Source organism: Rhinoraja longicauda, chromosome 6 (assembly GCF_053455715.1).
Source record: "Rhinoraja longicauda isolate Sanriku21f chromosome 6, sRhiLon1.1, whole genome shotgun sequence".
NCBI classification, from domain to species: domain Eukaryota; kingdom Metazoa; phylum Chordata; class Chondrichthyes; order Rajiformes; family Arhynchobatidae; genus Rhinoraja; species Rhinoraja longicauda.
The window spans coordinates 52,312,008-52,329,674 of record NC_135958.1 but is presented as its reverse complement, the minus strand read 5'-3'; positions in this window follow the sequence as shown (position 1 = coordinate 52,329,674).

The following is a 17,667-nucleotide window of genomic DNA, read 5'->3' as shown; positions in this document are numbered from 1 at the left end:
CAACACCGCCAGGATAACGGGTCTTGCTGGGTCCATCATGGGTTCCGACCTCACCACCATCAAAGGGATTTACAGTAGTAAAATAAGGCAGTCATCACCACACGCCACCTGGCCACACCACACCACCCTGGCCACACTCGCATTTCACTCCTGCCATCAGGAACAAGATATAGGAGCCTGAAAACTGTAACTGTAACATCCAGGTTCAGGTTCAGCTTCTTCCCTATAGCCATCAGGCTATTAAACTCGACAACCTCCAAATAAGCTCTGAACTACAGAGACATGGGAGCATTGGTTTAAGAAAATAATTGCAGTTGCTGGTACAAATCGATTTATTCACAAAATGCTGAAGAAGGGTCTCGACCCGAAACGTTACCCATTCCTTCTCTCCCGAGATGCTGCCTGACCCGCTGAGTTACTCCAGCATTTTGTGAATAAATCGGAGCATTGGTTTTGTCTATTTGCACTATTATTGCTTGTTTGTTTTTATGTGTATGTGTGTATATATATATATATATATATATGTGTGTGTGTGTGTGTGTGTGTGTGTGTGTGTGTGTGTGTGTGTTTATATATATATATACACACACACACACTGAAGTTTTTTTCTCGTTGATTATATTGTTTACTGTGTATTATGTTTACATGTATGTCATTGTTCTGTCTGGGACATATGACGATAAAACACTCTTGACTCTTGATTTGACTCTTAAGGTTAAGAAACTGCATTTGCAATAACTGGGACTTGAAAATAGCACCACATGGATAACTGGCGACCCTTGTATACTGTCTCAGTGTACTTTTTCTATACATCTGTACTGTATCTAAGATGTGCTTATGTATAGTAAAACCTGTACTGAACCTTATGGAAAAAAAGAATTTCACTGTAGCTTGGTACATGTGTCAATAAAGTACCATGGAACTATCTTGGCCACTGCACATACTTTCAATGCATTTCAAAACCTTGGATTCTCATAGCTCACCACAAAGGCATTGAAGTGCAGCCATTGTTTGTTTTGGGATGGACAGAATATACGATTTCAAACATGTAGGCTTTTATGCGAAGGAGATAAATTAAATCTCAAAGCCATTTATTGACACGGTTTGGCTACAGTGCCCCTTCTGTTCAAGATAATGGAATGCAATTAAATGTCTGGAGGAACGTAGAATGCATTGCATTGCATTGAAAAGTCAATTGACTCAAATGTCATTTAAACCAGACCCATTTCACAGTAGCTGCTTGGGAAACTGATAGCTAACCTCACTATGTTATTTCGTGCAATCTCATTACCCATTTTATGGGTGCATTATAGCAATCAGTTACCAGTTTATTAAAGTCACTGAATGTGAAATGTACAGCATATATAACTTCCCCTGCATTCTCATTAGAAAGAGGACACCATTTATTTGACTCAGTTATTGCAATATTTTATCGAGGGAGCTCTGTCTTATACAGTGCCGGAAAGAAAAAACGGATAGTACTCAAATAAATTGTCCAACCCCAGCCCTTTTCATTTTTGTTATTAATTTAAAGAAATTATCTGAGTTAAATTACAGAATGATACATTGAGCAGTACCAGTGATTCAGAATGAGACAGCATTCTGATGGTTGCCTGGCATTCCTGCTGGTCCTATTTTAATTACAGCAACAAGGAAAACTAGGAAGAAATATTGTTCACATTTATTTCAACACAATCACCAATAAAATAGAATAGACAGCATTTAATTCAAACTAACCTCTTTGGGATGTAGTTTAAAATTGGGAGAATTTCAATTGGAAAATACATCTGACGTGAATTCAATGGAGATGGGAGTGAAATTAGAACACAAACATTAACACAGGGTGGCACGGTGGCGCAGCAGTAGAGTCTCTGCCTGACAGCACAAGAGTCCCAGGTTTCATCCTGACCACGGGTGCTTGTCTGCACGGAGGCTGTATGTTTTTTCCTGTGACCGCGTGGGCTTTCTCCGGGTGCTCTGGTTTCCTCCCACACTTCAAAGATGTGCAGGTAGACACAAAATGCTGGAGTAACTCAGCGGGTCAGGCAGTATCTCTGGAGAAAAAGACTAGGTGATGTTTCGGGTCGGAACCCTTCTTCAGACTGAGAGTAGAGGTGGTGGGTGATGGGGGGGGGGGGGGTGCAAATGGTGGAGCCGGTAGGATGACTAGTGTAGGGGAGGGGGGGAGGTGATGAGGGATGGGGAGGAATGCAAGAGTTACTGTAGTTGGCTTCTGTAAATTGTGCCTCGTCTGAAGGATAGAACTAATGCATGCGTATCACTGATTGGCGGGTACTCGGTGGGCCGAAGGGCCTGTTTCCACGCTGCATCCCTAAAACTAAAACTAAACACAATTAAGTCGAAGCAGTTAGCCCTTCAAAGCAGCCCCACCATTCAAATGATCATGGCTGATCTCTCAGCCTTTTATCTATGTTCACTTTAAATACTTTTTTTAGATTTAGATTTAGAGATACAGCGCGGAAACAGGCCCTTCGGCCCACCGAGTCCGCGCCGCCCAGCGATCCCCGCACATTAACACTATCCTACACACACTAGGGCCAATTTTTACATTTACCCAGTCAATTAACCTACAAACCTGTACGTCTTTGGAGTGTGGGAGGAAACCGAAGATCTCTGAGAAAACCCACGCAGGTCACGGGGAGAACGTACAAACTCCGTACAGACGGCGCCCACAGTCAGGATCGAACCTGAGTCTCCGGCGCTGCATTCCCTGTAAGGCAGCAACTCTACCGCCACGCCACCGTGCCGCTTGTACTTCTACTGTTCTTACCTCAGTACCCTCTGGGAATTCACAGTGCCAGAGACTGGTGTACAAACCTGACCTCAGGCACCGTCTGTGTGGTGACTGCATGGCTCCATCTGGGCAAGGAGCTTAGTTTAGTTTAGTCTAGTTCAGAGATACAGCGTGGAAACTGGCTCTTTAGCCCACTGAGCCCGCGCTGACCAATGATCGCCATACGCTGGGCACTCCTACACACTAGGAACAATTTACAATCTTTACTGAACCTGTGCAGGTTTACCTGTATCAGCCATTGATGCTGATACAGGATGACCAGCCATGATCATATTGAATGTTGGGAAGGAATGGGCGACGTTTCGGGTCGAGAACCTTATTCAGTCTGAAGAAGGGTCTCGACCCGAAACGTCGCCCATTCCTTCTCTCCTGAGATGCTGTCTGACCTGCTGAGTTACTCCAGCATTTGTGAATAAATACCTTCGATTTGTACCAGCATCTGCAGTTATTTTCTTACACATATTGAATGGTGGTGCTGGCTCGAAGGGCCGAATGGCCTACTCCTGCACCTATTTTCTATGTTTCTATGTACGTCTTTGAAGTGTGGGAGGAAACCGGAGCACCCGGACAAAACCCAGGCAGTCACGGGGAAAACGTACAAACTCTGTACAGACAGCACCCGTAGTGAGGATCAGACTCAGGTCTTTGGCGCTGAACGGCAGCAACTTTACCGCTGCGCCACCATGCCACATCTTCTGGAGTTCACCTCCCCAAAGCACTGTGGGAGTATAACCCTGGTGCTAGGATGATGGATACCTAACCACAACCACATTTCTTTGTGCAAGGTATGTCCACAATCATTGGTGTGATTTCCTTTTGATGCCTATTGACGAGTTTTAACAGGACTGCAAACAGAGCCAACAGCATCACGCTGGGCCAGGCCGACCCCTGCACCATCAACCCAGTGCTATCAGGACACCAGATGAGAAAATAGATAGATAGATAGGCCAAAAACAGACTTGATTTGGGATCTTTAGACTTGAAAGTTGCACACTAGCCCAGAAGAGGACACTACAGATTAGCAGTCTGATGAAGGGTTCTGATCTGAAACCTCACCTATTCCTTTTCTCCAGAGATACTGCCTGACCCTCTGAATTACTCCAGCACTTTGTGTCTATCTTCGTGTCTAACTGCAATTGTTCCAGTCTTATACTTGTATATAGACAATAGACTATAGGTGCAGGAGTAGGCCATTCGGCCCTCGAGCCAGCACCACCATTCAATGTGATCATGGCTGATCATTCTCAATCAGTACCCCGTTCCTGCCTTCTCCCCATACCCCCTGACTCCGCTATCCTTAAGAGCTCTATCTATTTCTCTCTTGAATGCATTCAGAGACTTGGCCTCCACTGCCTTCTGAGGCAGTGAATTCCACAGATTTACAACTCTCTGACTGAAAACATTTTTCCTCATCTCCGTTCTAAATACCCCTTATTCTTAAACTGTGGCCCCTGGCTCTGGACTCCCCCAACATTGGAAACATGTTTCCTGCCTCAAACGTGTCCAACCCCTTAATAATCTCATATGTTTTGATAAGATCCCCTCTCATCCTTCTAAATTCCAGTGTATACAAGCCCAGCTGCTCCAATATGATTGTACTAATGCTATGGGTTAACTGGCTAGCATGCAAAGCTTTTCAACGTATCTCGATACACGTGACAATAATAAACTGAATGAATATAAACAAAGCCTAATTTATAGTGGCCAATTAATTTACTCGTATATCTTTGGGATGCAGCTGGATTTGAGGGAAGTCTATACCTCATGGGAGACTGTGCAAACTCCACACAGACAGCACCTGAAGTCACGGTCAACTCTGAGTTACTGAAGCTTCGTTAGTTAGTTAGCTTAGTTTATTGTCATATGTGACGAGGTACAGTGGAAAGCTTTTTGTTGCGTGTTACCCAGTCAGTGGAAAGTCTATACATGATTGCAATCAAGAGGTCCACAGTGACAGATACAGGATAAAGGAAATACCATTTAGTGCAGGATAAAGTCCAGCAAAGTCTGATTAAAGATAGTGCAAGGATCTCCAATGAGGTAGATGGTAGCTCAAGACCACTCTCCAGTTGGTGATAGTATGGTTCAGTTGCCTGATGCAAGCTGGGAAGAAACTGTCCCTGCATCTGGAGGTGTGCGTTTTCACACTTCAGTACCTCTTGCCTGATGGGAGTGGGGAGCTGGGAGAGTGACCGGGGTGCAGCCCCTCCCTGATTATGCTGCTGGCCTTGCCGAGGCAGCGTGAGGCGTAGATGGAGTCAACGGAAGGGAGGTAGGTGTGCCTGATGGACTGGGCTGCGTCCATAATTTTATGCAATTTCTTGCAGTCTTGGATGTGACTAATTGCACCATCACTGTTCCTCTTACACACCGAGGCTCTGATGAAGTTTGCAGCCAAATGTTTCTGGTGAAACCTGCGGGGGCGTGGGTTCGAATCCCACCACCGCCACCAATGGAATGTTGGCCTTCATAACAAGAGGAGTTGAGTATAGGAGCAAAGAGGTCCTTCTGCAGTTGTACAGGGCCCTAGTGAGACCGCACCTGGAGTACTGTGTGCAGTTTTGGTCTCCAAATTTGAGGAAGGATATTCTTGCTATTGAGGGCGTGCAGCGTAGGTTTACTAGGTTAATTCCCGGAATGGCGGGACTATCATATGTTGAAAGACTGGAACGACTAAGCTTGTATACACTGGAATTTAGAAGGATGAGAGGAGATCTTATCGAAACGTATAAGATTATTAAGGGGTTAGACACGTTAGAGGCAGGAAATATGTTCCCAATGTTGGGGGAGTCCAGAACAAGGGGCCACAGTTTAAGAATAAGGGGTAGGACATTTAGAACTGAGATGAGGAAAAACTTTTTCAGTCAGAGAGTTGTGAATCTGTGGAATTCTCTGCCTCAGAAGGCAGTGGAGGCCAATTCTCTGAATGCATTCAAGAGAGAGCAGGATAGAGCTCTTAAGGATAGTGGAGTCAGGGGGTATGGGGAGAAGGCAGGAACGGGGTACTGATTGAGAATGATCAGCCATGATCACATTGAATGGCGGTGCTGGCTCGAAGGGCTGAATGGCCTCCTCCTGCACCTATTGTCTATTGTCTATTGAGCCACGTTTTTCAACAACGCTTGCGTAGAATTTATTAAGTCGTTGAATCAATCAAACGTTATATGGATATTATATATCACAACATAGATGAGCAGAATAATTCTGAGTAAACATTGCTTGAGATCTGCACCGACAATGACTCCCATCACTTTGCACAAGTGAATGCATTAGCTGGATTGGATTTGTCCCGTTGGTTTTGTGAACAAGACATACCTGGGCAATGTTCCACAGTATTGAGTATGTGTACTGGAGCAGGTTATTCAGAGACAATTAGTCCTGAAGTTTAATGCTGCAATGATTCTTTGCTGCAAAATAAACTAAGGAAAATCTGACAAGGGTGGCGAATTACAAATAAAGCAGGCACAGAAAGGGGAGTAAAGACAGGGGAATAAAGGTTGATTTATAAAAGTGAAGAAATAGGGAAAAAAAGAGCAAAAAATTGTTTGAAAAAAGGTTTTGACTCTTAAAGAGCATATCACCATCTGAATAACTAAGTGTTAAAGACCAGGGAGGTTGGTTTGTGTAGCCTTAACCATTATTACATCAGTGAAAGTATAATTACGCTTTTAATTGAATCATAATGAGCAATAAAAATTCAAATCTGCATCTCGATTCTATATTGGGATATAGAGTCATAAAGTCATACAGCATGGAAACTGGCTCTTCGTTCCAACTTGTCCATGCTGACCAACCTGCCCCATCTACACTCGTCCCACCGACCCACGTTTGGCCGCTTTCCCAATAAACCTATCCTACTCCATGCACCTTTTAAATGTTATTATCGACCTATCTCAACTACCTACTCTGGCAATTCATTCCTTATAGCCATCTCTGTATGAAAAGGTCGCCCTTTAGGTTCCTATTAAATATTCCTCTCTTAGCGTAAACCTACGTCCTCTGTTTCTTGATTGCCCTACTTTAGGTAAAAGACTGTGCATCTATCCTATCTATTGCCCTCGTGATTTTATACATCTCAATCTGATCACCCTCAAGGGCCTGTCCCACTTAGGCGATTTTAAGGTGATTGCCGGCGACTAGGCTGTCGCCAACAGTTCGCCGGGGTGTCGCGGGCATGATCGTGAGGAGTCTTCCAAGAATCGTAGTGGATCTCGGCGCGTCGCTGAGAAACTTTCCGGATAGAAATTTCTCGGCGACAGCTGGCTTGTCGCCAGGTATCGTAGCTTATTGCGGGCGCTGTCGCATGCTGTCCCCAGGTTGCTAGGTTGTCGCAGATGCATTTAGAAGCACGTAATATTAAATTAAGTAAAGTCATTTGAAGATACCATAAAATACTTGTGTTTAAACAATTTTTTTACCGTCAGGACATTTGACAGGTAGATTGGAGGCGACAGTTTGACGGTCAGGTAAGCGTGGGAATTTCGCAATGTTTATGGCCATCAGCAACTACATTTAAAGTAGGCTCCCAACCCAGATATGCAACCCAGAAACCAGATATGCATCTCCCGTACATTTTCAAAGAATGCCCACACTCCGCACAAAAATCCATTTAACCACATTTTAAATTACTTTTCTTAATACTGCTATTAGTAAACTGGAAGTCAATCGAGTTTATGCCTTGTTACCGTGAAGCTTGGTTTTCAAGTAATCCGGGCAAGATGTTATATTTCAAAACTCTCAAGTAATTACAGACTTGTTAGTGATTTCAGCGAAAATTAGGACGCCGGAGAAGCATTGATAAGCGTGGGAATTTTGCAATGTTTCTGAAGACGGTGTGATCTCTTAGCCAGGGGCATTGTCATGGTCATTGTCGTAGGGTAAAATAAAATTTTGGCGATCTGCTACGACTGTGACAGTCCCCGGCAGTCGCCTACAAAATCGCCTAAGTGGGACAGGCCCTTTAGCCTCCTGTGCGACAAGGAATAAAATCCCAGCTGCCGAACCTCTTCCTATAACTCAGGTCTTCAAGACCTGGAAAAATCCTTGTAAATCTTTCCCTGCACTCTTTCCAGCTTAACAGCACCTTTCCTGCAGCAGAGTGACCAAAACTGTACACAATACTTTAAATGTGGCCTCACCAATATCTTGTACAAAGATATGTTGGGATATAAATAGATTGAGAGAGTGGGCAAAACAAAGGCAAAATGGAGTTTAACGCGGGGAAGTATGAGGTCATGAACTTTGGTAAGAGAAATCAAAAGAAAGTTTATTTTCTAACTGGAAATTGCTGAAAGTGAGTAAAATTCACAAAAATCTAAGTGTTCGAGTGCACAAACCATTAAAAACAAAACTAGCAGGCAGGTCCAACATATAGGCAAATGGATTTTGGCCTTTGTTGCAATGGAATTGAAGTTAAGAAATATGAAAGTTTTGTTGCAATTGTCCAGGGTATTGGTATGGAGTGCCATGTCCAGTTTTGGTCCATTACCCAGAAGTAACACTGGAGGCATTACAAGGAAGATTTTCCAGGCTCATTTCTGGGATATGAAGCTTGACCCATGAAGAGAGACTGAATAGATTGGGCCTAAAATCCTTAGAATGAGGATAAAAATGAGGAAAAGAATGAGGATGTCTTAGAACAGAAAATCCTAAGGGTGGTGGGGGGGGGGGGGGGGGGGTGACAGGGTAGATATTGGGATGTTTTCACTTGTGGAAAAAACATGAAAAATAAGACATCACTACAAGATAAGGGGTTGCTCATTTAAAACTGAGATACTTAGAAATTTCTTCTCATAGAAAGTCAAAAGGTCATAAGGTCATAAGTGATAGGAGCAGAATTAGGCCATTCGGCTCATCAAGTCTACTCTGCCATTCAATCATGGCTGATCTATCTCACCCTCCTAAACCCATTCTCCTGCCTTCTGTCCATAACCCCTGACACTGGTACTAATTAAAAATATCCATTGACTTGGCCTCCACAGCCTCCTGGTGAATCTCTGGGTGATGAAGCTCTGGGATTCTCTGCCCTGGCAGGTGGTGGAAACTGGCTCATGAGAAGTATTTAAGGAGAAGGTGAGCAAATATTTGATAGATTGAGGAAGAGAGGAGTATGGAGAAATGATACAGAAGAGGATTTGAGGCTCAAATAGATCAGCCAACATCATATTAAATGGCAGGGCAGGCTTGAAGGACCTGATGGCCTGTTCCTGCTCCTTGTGATTTCCCTGTGTTCTGATAAAAAACATATTTCTGAAAGGCCCGTGTCTGAATTATCCGGGATGCATCATAAAAAAAACAAATGTAATTTATTTTATCCATGCTAGAGTGACAATGGATTTACTGTACAGTAGATTTACGTCCACAATTCTCTCAAAGTTATGGCATATACAGTAAATACATTTTCTATTATGTTGTGGTTCGCACAGCAGGATGTTTTCGAACAATATTAAATATATTTAGCTTGACTGGCGCAAAGGAAACATTTTCATTTCATTTCATCTAATAAATAATTATTTTCAGCAATGTGAAACCAATATTGAAAACCATCGGTGCCAATTAATTTAATGCAAACAAAATAATATGATGGTGTCTGTTCTTTACATTGTTTTACTTTGACAACAGAAAATAAACAATTGCCGGAGATTATTGGCTTGTGGTCCAAGATTTATGGCAAATGCATGGTGGCTCTTGTAATTAGTTATTGAATAAACTTTACTGTACAGCCACACACTGCCAACGTGGACATTTACATTTTTTAGCAGTCATAAGAGATTGATCATAAAGATGAAATCACATGTGACTAGCACTTGATCCTATTTCTCCTTTCACATTTATCTCTGTGGATCTGATTCCAGTCATGTCTCACGATCCTTTTAGTTTAGCTTAGTCTAGTTTATAGATACAACGCGGAAACAGGGCCTTCGGCCCACCGAGTCCGCGCCGACCGGCGATCCCCGCACAATCCTACACGCACTAGAGACAAGTTACATTTATACCAAGTCAATTCACCTACAAACCAATAGACAATAGACAATAGACAATAGGTGCAGGAGTAGGCCATTCGGCCCTTCGAGCCAGCACCGCCATTCAATGTGATCATGGCTGATCATTCTCAATCAGTACCCCGTTCCTGATTTCTCCCCATACCCCCTGACTCCGCTATCCTTAAGAGCTCTATCTAGCTCTCTCTTGAATGTATTCAGAGAATTGGCCTCCACTGCCCTCTGAGGCAGAGAATTCCACAGATTCACAACTCTCTGACTGAAAAAGTTTTTTCTCATCTCTGTTCTAAATGGCTTACCCCTTATTCTTAAACTGTGGCCCCTGGTTCTGGACTCCCCCAACATTGGGAACATGTTTTCTGCCTCTAACGTGTCCAACCCCTTAATAATCTTATACGTTTCGATAAGATCCCCTCTCATCCTTCTAAATTCCAGTGTATACAAGCCTGGTCGCTCCAGTCTTTCAACATATGACAGTCCCGCCATTCCGGGAATTAACCTAGTAAACCTACACTGCACGCCCTCAAACCTGTACATCTTTGGAGTGTGGAGGGAAACCGAAGATCTCGGAGAAAAACCCACGTGGTCACGGGGAGAACATACAAACTCCATACAGACAGCACCCAGAGTCGGGATCGTAAGTGCTGTAAGGCAGCAACTCTACCGCTGCGCCACCTTTGTCCATGGCATTAATAATTTTTTCTTCACCTCTTCACCTCTTCACCTCTTACATGAGTGCGGCCCATCCATATTTGACAAACAGAAAACAAAAAAATAATAAAATACTTTCAATAGAAGGTATTAGCTGTGAGGAGAGGTTGGATAAACTTGGATTGTTGTCTCTGGTGTATCGGGTGATGAGAGGGGACCTGATAAAAGTTTATAAAATTGTGAGAGGCATAGATAGGGTAGACAGTCAGAACCTTTTTCCTAGTGTGGAAATGTCAAGACAAAAGGGCAGAGCTTTATGGTGGGAGAGGAAACGTTTAAAGGAGATGAACAGTGCAAGTTTTTACACAGAGAGTGGTGGGTGCTTGGAACACGCTGCCAGGGGTAATGGTGGAGGCAAATACGATAGCCCTGTTTAAAAGGCTTTTGGACAGGCACATGGATATGCAGGGAATGGAGGGATATGGATCCCATGCAGGCAGAGGAGATTAAATTTCCTTGGCATCATGTTCATCACAGACATCATGGGCCAAAGGGCCTGTTCTTGTGCTGTACTGTTCTGTGTTCTATGTTATATATGTTAGAGCTGGTCGGGAGGTAATTGTCAGATGTGCATTGATCACTCATCAGTGTGAGGTTTTCATGCACATTTATGGCATTGGCAACCTTCCACATGCGATAGTTGCAAAATTAGTCCATGATTTCATCCATGATCATTTATGATTCGATATTTATGCATTTGACAGAAAGCTGAATTGGTTTATGGCTGGTGGCTTGTATGACGAGACTTTTCAAATCTCTAAAGTAGCTTCAGGCATGCTTTTCTTCCACCCTCATCATTTCATCTACCACCCAGCTTTGTTCCTTTCTCTCCATTTCTAACTATCTTGTCATTCATTTAGCTTCATATTCACTAATGCTGCTGTTCGTGCTCTCACTGGGTTAAAACTTTGGTACAGAAGCTAAAGGATTTCATTGGAACTGCGTTACTTTAGATCCGGGATCATACAGAGCAATTGCACTTTTAAATACAGATCAAAAAATTTTAACTAAAATACTAGCGTATAGATTAAGTACAGTGATGAATAAATTAATACACCCTGACCAAACAGGCTTCATTCAGAAACGATACTCATACTATAATCTAAGAAGATTATTCAATATTATATATTCCAAGAGAATTATTAATGAAGATCTAGCAATAATCTCACTTGATGCTGAAAAAGCATTTGATCAGGTTGAATGGTCTTATTTATTTTCGGTGATGGAAAATATGCAGCTAGGGGAGAAATTCTGTACATGGATAAAACTGTTATATACAAATCCCACGGCCAGAATATTTACAAACCAAAGGTTGTCATCGAAATTTAGCCTATCTAGAGGTTGTAGACAAGGATGCCCGCTATCCCCATTATTATTTGCGCTTGCTATTGAGCCACTGGCAGAAAGAGTTAGGGGGCATCCGGAAATATATGGATATAACACAAAGGACACAGTGAATAAAATTTCTCTATATGCAGATGACGTATTAATTTACATTACAAAACCAGAAATTAGTATCCCAAACTTATTAAAGCTAATAACCCAATTTGGTTCATTTTCAGGATACAGAATAAATTGGGAAAAAAGTGAAATTATGCCAATAAGAGAACATAATAAACAGATAATACAACAATTTCCATTTAAAATAGTAAATGAAAAATTTAAATATCTAGGTATCTATGTAACTAAGATATACACATCATTATTTAAAGCAAATTTCCACCCATTACTGGACAAATTACATAAGAATATTCAATATTGGAAAACACTCCCTATCTCAATGGTTGGGAAAATTAATGCCATAAAAATGATTTTTTTACCGCAAATATTATACCTTTTTCAGACAATTCCGATATATCTGACAAAAAACTTTTTTAAAAAATTGGACTCTATTGTTAATGATTTTATCTGGGATTATAAGAATCATAGGATAAACAAAAGACACTTGTGTAAATCAAAAATAAATGGAGGCCTGGCTTTACCCAATTTTTTGTTTTATTTCTGGGCAGTTAATATTAAAAATATGAATTTCTGGTTGGAAGAAATAGATCATCAACCAGACTGGTTAAAAATGGAAAAGGAAGATTGTTTACCTTTTGATATTGGTTCGATATTATTCGCCACGTCTAAATTAAATAAAAAAATTTATAGGGGAAACCCTATAATATTTAGTGCTACACGAATTTGGAAACAATTAAAAAAGACATTAAAATTAGATAATTTATCACTTTCTCTTCCAATTGTGAATAATCCTTTGTTTAGGCCTTCATGGGTAGACGGGGGTTTTACACAATGGAAGGATTATGGAATTAAAAATATGGGACAGCTTTATAAAGAAGGCACCTTTCTGACATTTCAGGAGTTGCAACAGACTTATGGTCTTCGTGGAAATGATTATTTCAGATATCTTCAACTTAGAGATTATGTAAAATCGAACTCCCAAAATTTTCGAATTAGAAATTCAGAAATTCTTGATGAATGTTGGAACAAACATCCTAATACAGGAAAATTAATATCTTATATATATAATATCTTATTAGACAGTGACATTCCCTCCACGGACTTATACAGACAAAAATGGGAAAAAGAATTAAACCAAGTAATTACGAAAGATACTTGGGAAGAAAGTTTGCAACAGATATATCAGTGTTCACTAAACGCCAGACATTCTCTAATACAATTTAAAGTAATACATAGGTTACACTACTCAAAAACAAAACTACATAAAATTTTCCAAAATATCTCACCTAAATGTGATAAATGTCAACATTTAGAAGCTACATTATCTCATATGTATGTAAACTGTATAAAAATTAAAAAATTCTGGGTAAATATTTTTAGCATAATATCTAAAGTAACCAGCACACAATTGGACCCAGATCCAAAATTAATTATACTCGGAATATTAGAATTAAATCAAACATTTAGAACAATACAAAGAAACTTTATGGATTACAGTTTAATAACAGGAAAAAAATTAATTCTAAAATTTTGGAAAGGCCCTACGGTCCCCACAATCAAAATGTGGATTGGTGAAATGACGGAGACCTTAAACGTGGAAAGAATCAGATTTTCCCTGTTGGATAAACAGGAACTATTTATTGGAACATGGTCTCCTTTTATTGATTACTTAAAGGGTCAGAATGGTTCAGCACAGGAGCCTGACTAGCACTCGGACGAAAGAATGGATGAAATGCTATACTTTGAAATGTACGAATATATCTCGAATGAAGTTGTTGTTATTTTAATAAATTTCTCCACTCTTCCTTAACTAACTTTGTCCTTATCTTTATAATTTGTTTTTGTTTTTGTTTTTATTTTGTTTCTCTCTCTTTTCCTTCTCTACTTCATCTATTTCTTTAGCTCTATCTAGTTTAAAAAAAAGGGGGTAAAAGGTATTGGAGACAATATAATAATAATTGACAATAGTATCAATTTAAAAATGTATGACTGTAAAGATGTACCTATCTCCAATAAAAAAAAATAAAAAAAAAAAATAAAAAAAATAAAAAAAAAAAAAATTAAAAACAATAGTGTTTTTGTTTTTGAAAGAAGGAACCCTTTTAGGAATGAAGTTGGCCGCTGCTAATTTTTAGTCTGTAGTTTAATGTCAGTTTTATGACTAAGGACAAAGAGCTGGAATAACTCAATGGGTCAGGCTGCATCCCTGAAGAACATGGATTGGTGTCTTTTTGGGTTGGGACCCTTACATCAAGATCAGTATATTCTGGTATGAGAGAGCACCTGGAGAAAACACATGCGGTCACATGGAGAACGTGCAAACTCCATGCTGGACGAGAACGTACAAACTCCACGCAGACAGTACCCGTAGTCAGAATCGGACCCGGGTCTTTGGCGCTGTAAGGCAGCAACTCTACTGCTGTGCCACTGTGCCATCCTAGTTCCAGTAGTATACTACTGGGAGCGGTGCTGGGTCCTATACTGTTCGTGATATATATTTGTGACTTGGATGTGAATTCAGGAGGTTTGTAAGTTTGTGAACGATACCAAAACTAGTGATGTTGTGGATGGTGAGGACAGTTGTCCAAGGAGACAGCAGAATATAACAGGATAAGGATATATTCCTCTTTCAGATGGAAAATTTGGCAAAGTGCTGTCAGATGGAATTTAAAATTGCAAGACACTGCATTTTGGAAGTCAAATATGGGTAAGACAGAAAGAGAAAGTGGTAGGGTACTTGATGAACAGGTCACCAAGGGTTTTAGGTTATATGTATTCTCAACAGAAGTGAGTAGCATTGGTGATATTGAGGTTGGAGGAGGTGCACAATTCCCCCCTTGAGCTTTGGGAAACCATAGATTATTTTAGAGTTGGCTATTAACATTTTGCTAATATCTAATTTTCAAATTATGAAATTATTTTATTTGTCTTTTGAGCGAAGCACACAATGCCTTCAGGCAGTAAGCAAACAAAAGCCATGAAGACCAACTTGACATTAATTAGTGTCAATATTGACTGGATTTTTGAGGCAGGTAAATATTTAGTAAGTAAGCATAGAGAATTCCATGCAGAATTGCTGTCAAAACCAAATAAACTTTGAGTCAATGAAAAAACTGTGAAAATATGTTCTCTTTATCACTTCCAAACCTGGACATTTAATTACTTCCAAACCTGGACAAATAGCTTGCTAATTTAGTTCCTGCTGGTACTGTTTTAGGCTGTGTTGTACTTTTGCTGTTTCTCACCTTAGCTTACTTACATTCTATTCCGAAGCTTGTTGAAATTGCCACATTTTGCCTTCTGTTGCTTTCCCTGTAAATTTCAAATAACCTGTCAAATGTTCAAAATATGATCTATTTTTGAGGCCTTGAACATTCACAGATCATTAATTTGGCCTGAACGGCAACGCTATCTGATGCTCCATGTCACTTGCATTGCATTTACTGGAAAGGTACCGGTCATGAGCAATCTGATCTGTGTAGAGACTGAAGAAAGATTGTGATCGTTCTCCTCACGGCAGGAAAAAAATAAATTATGGGAGGTGAACAGAATTGTTCAAAATGATGCGGTGTTTTGAATTAGAGATAATCTCCTCTTTGGCAGAAAAACTGGTAACAGATCTGATAAACATAAAGCCCAGAGTGGAAGATGGCAGATTTATTCCCTGCAGCTGACTGCGGTATTCTGAATGTACGTAGACACGGATAGCAGAAGGCGGATCAATGGGCACTATCAAAAAGGAAAAAAAAACTATTGCAAGCAAATGGTGGGAGAGTCTAGAAAGGGAATAATTGAGACACAGAAAAACTGCAGATAATGGCATCATGAGCAAAGTGCTGGAGAAACTTATGCAGGAAGGAACTGAAGATGCTGGTTTATACCGAAGATAGACACACAATGCTGGAGTAACTCAGTGGATCGGGCAGCATCTCTGGAAAAAAAGAATAGGTGATGTTTTGGGTCAGAACCCTTCTTCAGACTGAAAGTAAAGGCAGGGGTTGGGGGGGGGGGGGGGCTTAATGAACTGGAGATGAGAAAAGGCCAGAACAATCAGGGCTGGCAACAGATGATCTCAGGAAAAGTGGAGCCCACAATGGCCCATTGTTGGTGGGGGAAGTGTGATAACGAGAGGGATATAAGGATGTGAACAGTGGTATAAGAAGATAACTGCAGATGCTGGTACAAATCGAAGGTATTTATTCACAAAATGCTGGAGTAACTCAGCAGGTCAGGCAGCGTCTCGGGAGAGAAGGAATGGGTGACGTTTCGGGTCGAGACCCTTCTTCAGACTGATGTCAGGGGGGCGGGACAAAGGAAGGATATAGGTGGAGACAGGAAGATAGAGGGAGATCTGGGAAGGAGATGGGGACGGGAGGGACAGAGGAACTATCTAAAGTTGGAGAAGTCGATGTTCAGTGGAACTAGTGCGATGACTACGGTGGGAGGGGGTGGGCGGGAGGAGAGAGGGGGGGGGAGGTAGTGCAGGATTTGAAATGAGAGAAATCAATGTCATACCACTGAGTTGTAAGCTGTCCAAGCAAAATATGCAGTGCTGTTCCTCCAATTTTGTGTGTGGCCTCCCTCTGACAGTGGAGGTGGACTAGGACAGAAAGGTCATTACAGGAATGGGAAGGAGAGTTAAAATGTTTGGCAATTGGAGATCACGTGGGCCGAGGCGGACCTGAAACATCACCTGTCGGTTCCCCTCCCCAGATGCTGGGTTACTTTGTGTATTGTCCAGAAATAACTGGATGGGCTCATTTCCCAGAGCCAGCACATTAGGGTCACAGGTCTTTTACTGTCATTTTTGAAGACACACTGAGAATATTTTATGACTATTTCATTTTGGTGTCGGTGTCGGTGTCTTAAATTTTGATAAAGCTGGAAAAAGCAACACTTTCTTGAAGATTTTATTGAGGAATAATTTTACTGCAACCGGCGAGGAGCGAATCGGTGGGAGCGGAGAGGGAACCGGGGCCTGGCCTATCACACCCTCGGGGTCAGCTCTGGGAGCTGCCCCCAAAGAACAAAGGTGGACGGGCGGGGAGAGGGACGTTGGTTCGCAGGTCGACACAAACGTCCATGGGGAGAGGACGACTGGCGTCCCTGCAGCAGCCTGAGGTTCATCTATATACTAAAACTCTCGTTTGTTTGTTTGTTCCTGAACAACACCCAAAACGGTTCACGATAGCACGACAATTTTAGGCCCACCTTACTCGCCGTCGTCCCTTTGGTGCTAATGGAAGAAGTTCATTGAAATCGGTGTTATATTTTTAAAGTTATTCACATTTTAAAGTTTAAATCTATCTCCTAGGGAGGGAGGGGGAAGGGAGGGAGTGAAGGGGGGGGGGGGGGGTGGTGGAGGGAGGGAGGGGGAGGAGGAAGGATATGGGGGATTGAGGGGGATGGAGTGGGGGGGAGCGGAAGGGGGTGCTGCACCAATGCAGGAGAGGTTTGGGCCCAACAGGTCCACTTGGTCTAGTCGCACCTAGAGCGTGGACTGAACTCTGAAAATGGCAGTAGTAGACTATTTCTGTACAGTTTACTAATCGGGGTTGCGCTTCGGTATGGGAATACTCTACTGGACTGTTTGTAGGAAAATAATTTCACTGTCCATTTGCTTTTCACACATATGACAATAAAAGCACCATTGAACCATTCTGGAAACAAATGTGAGCT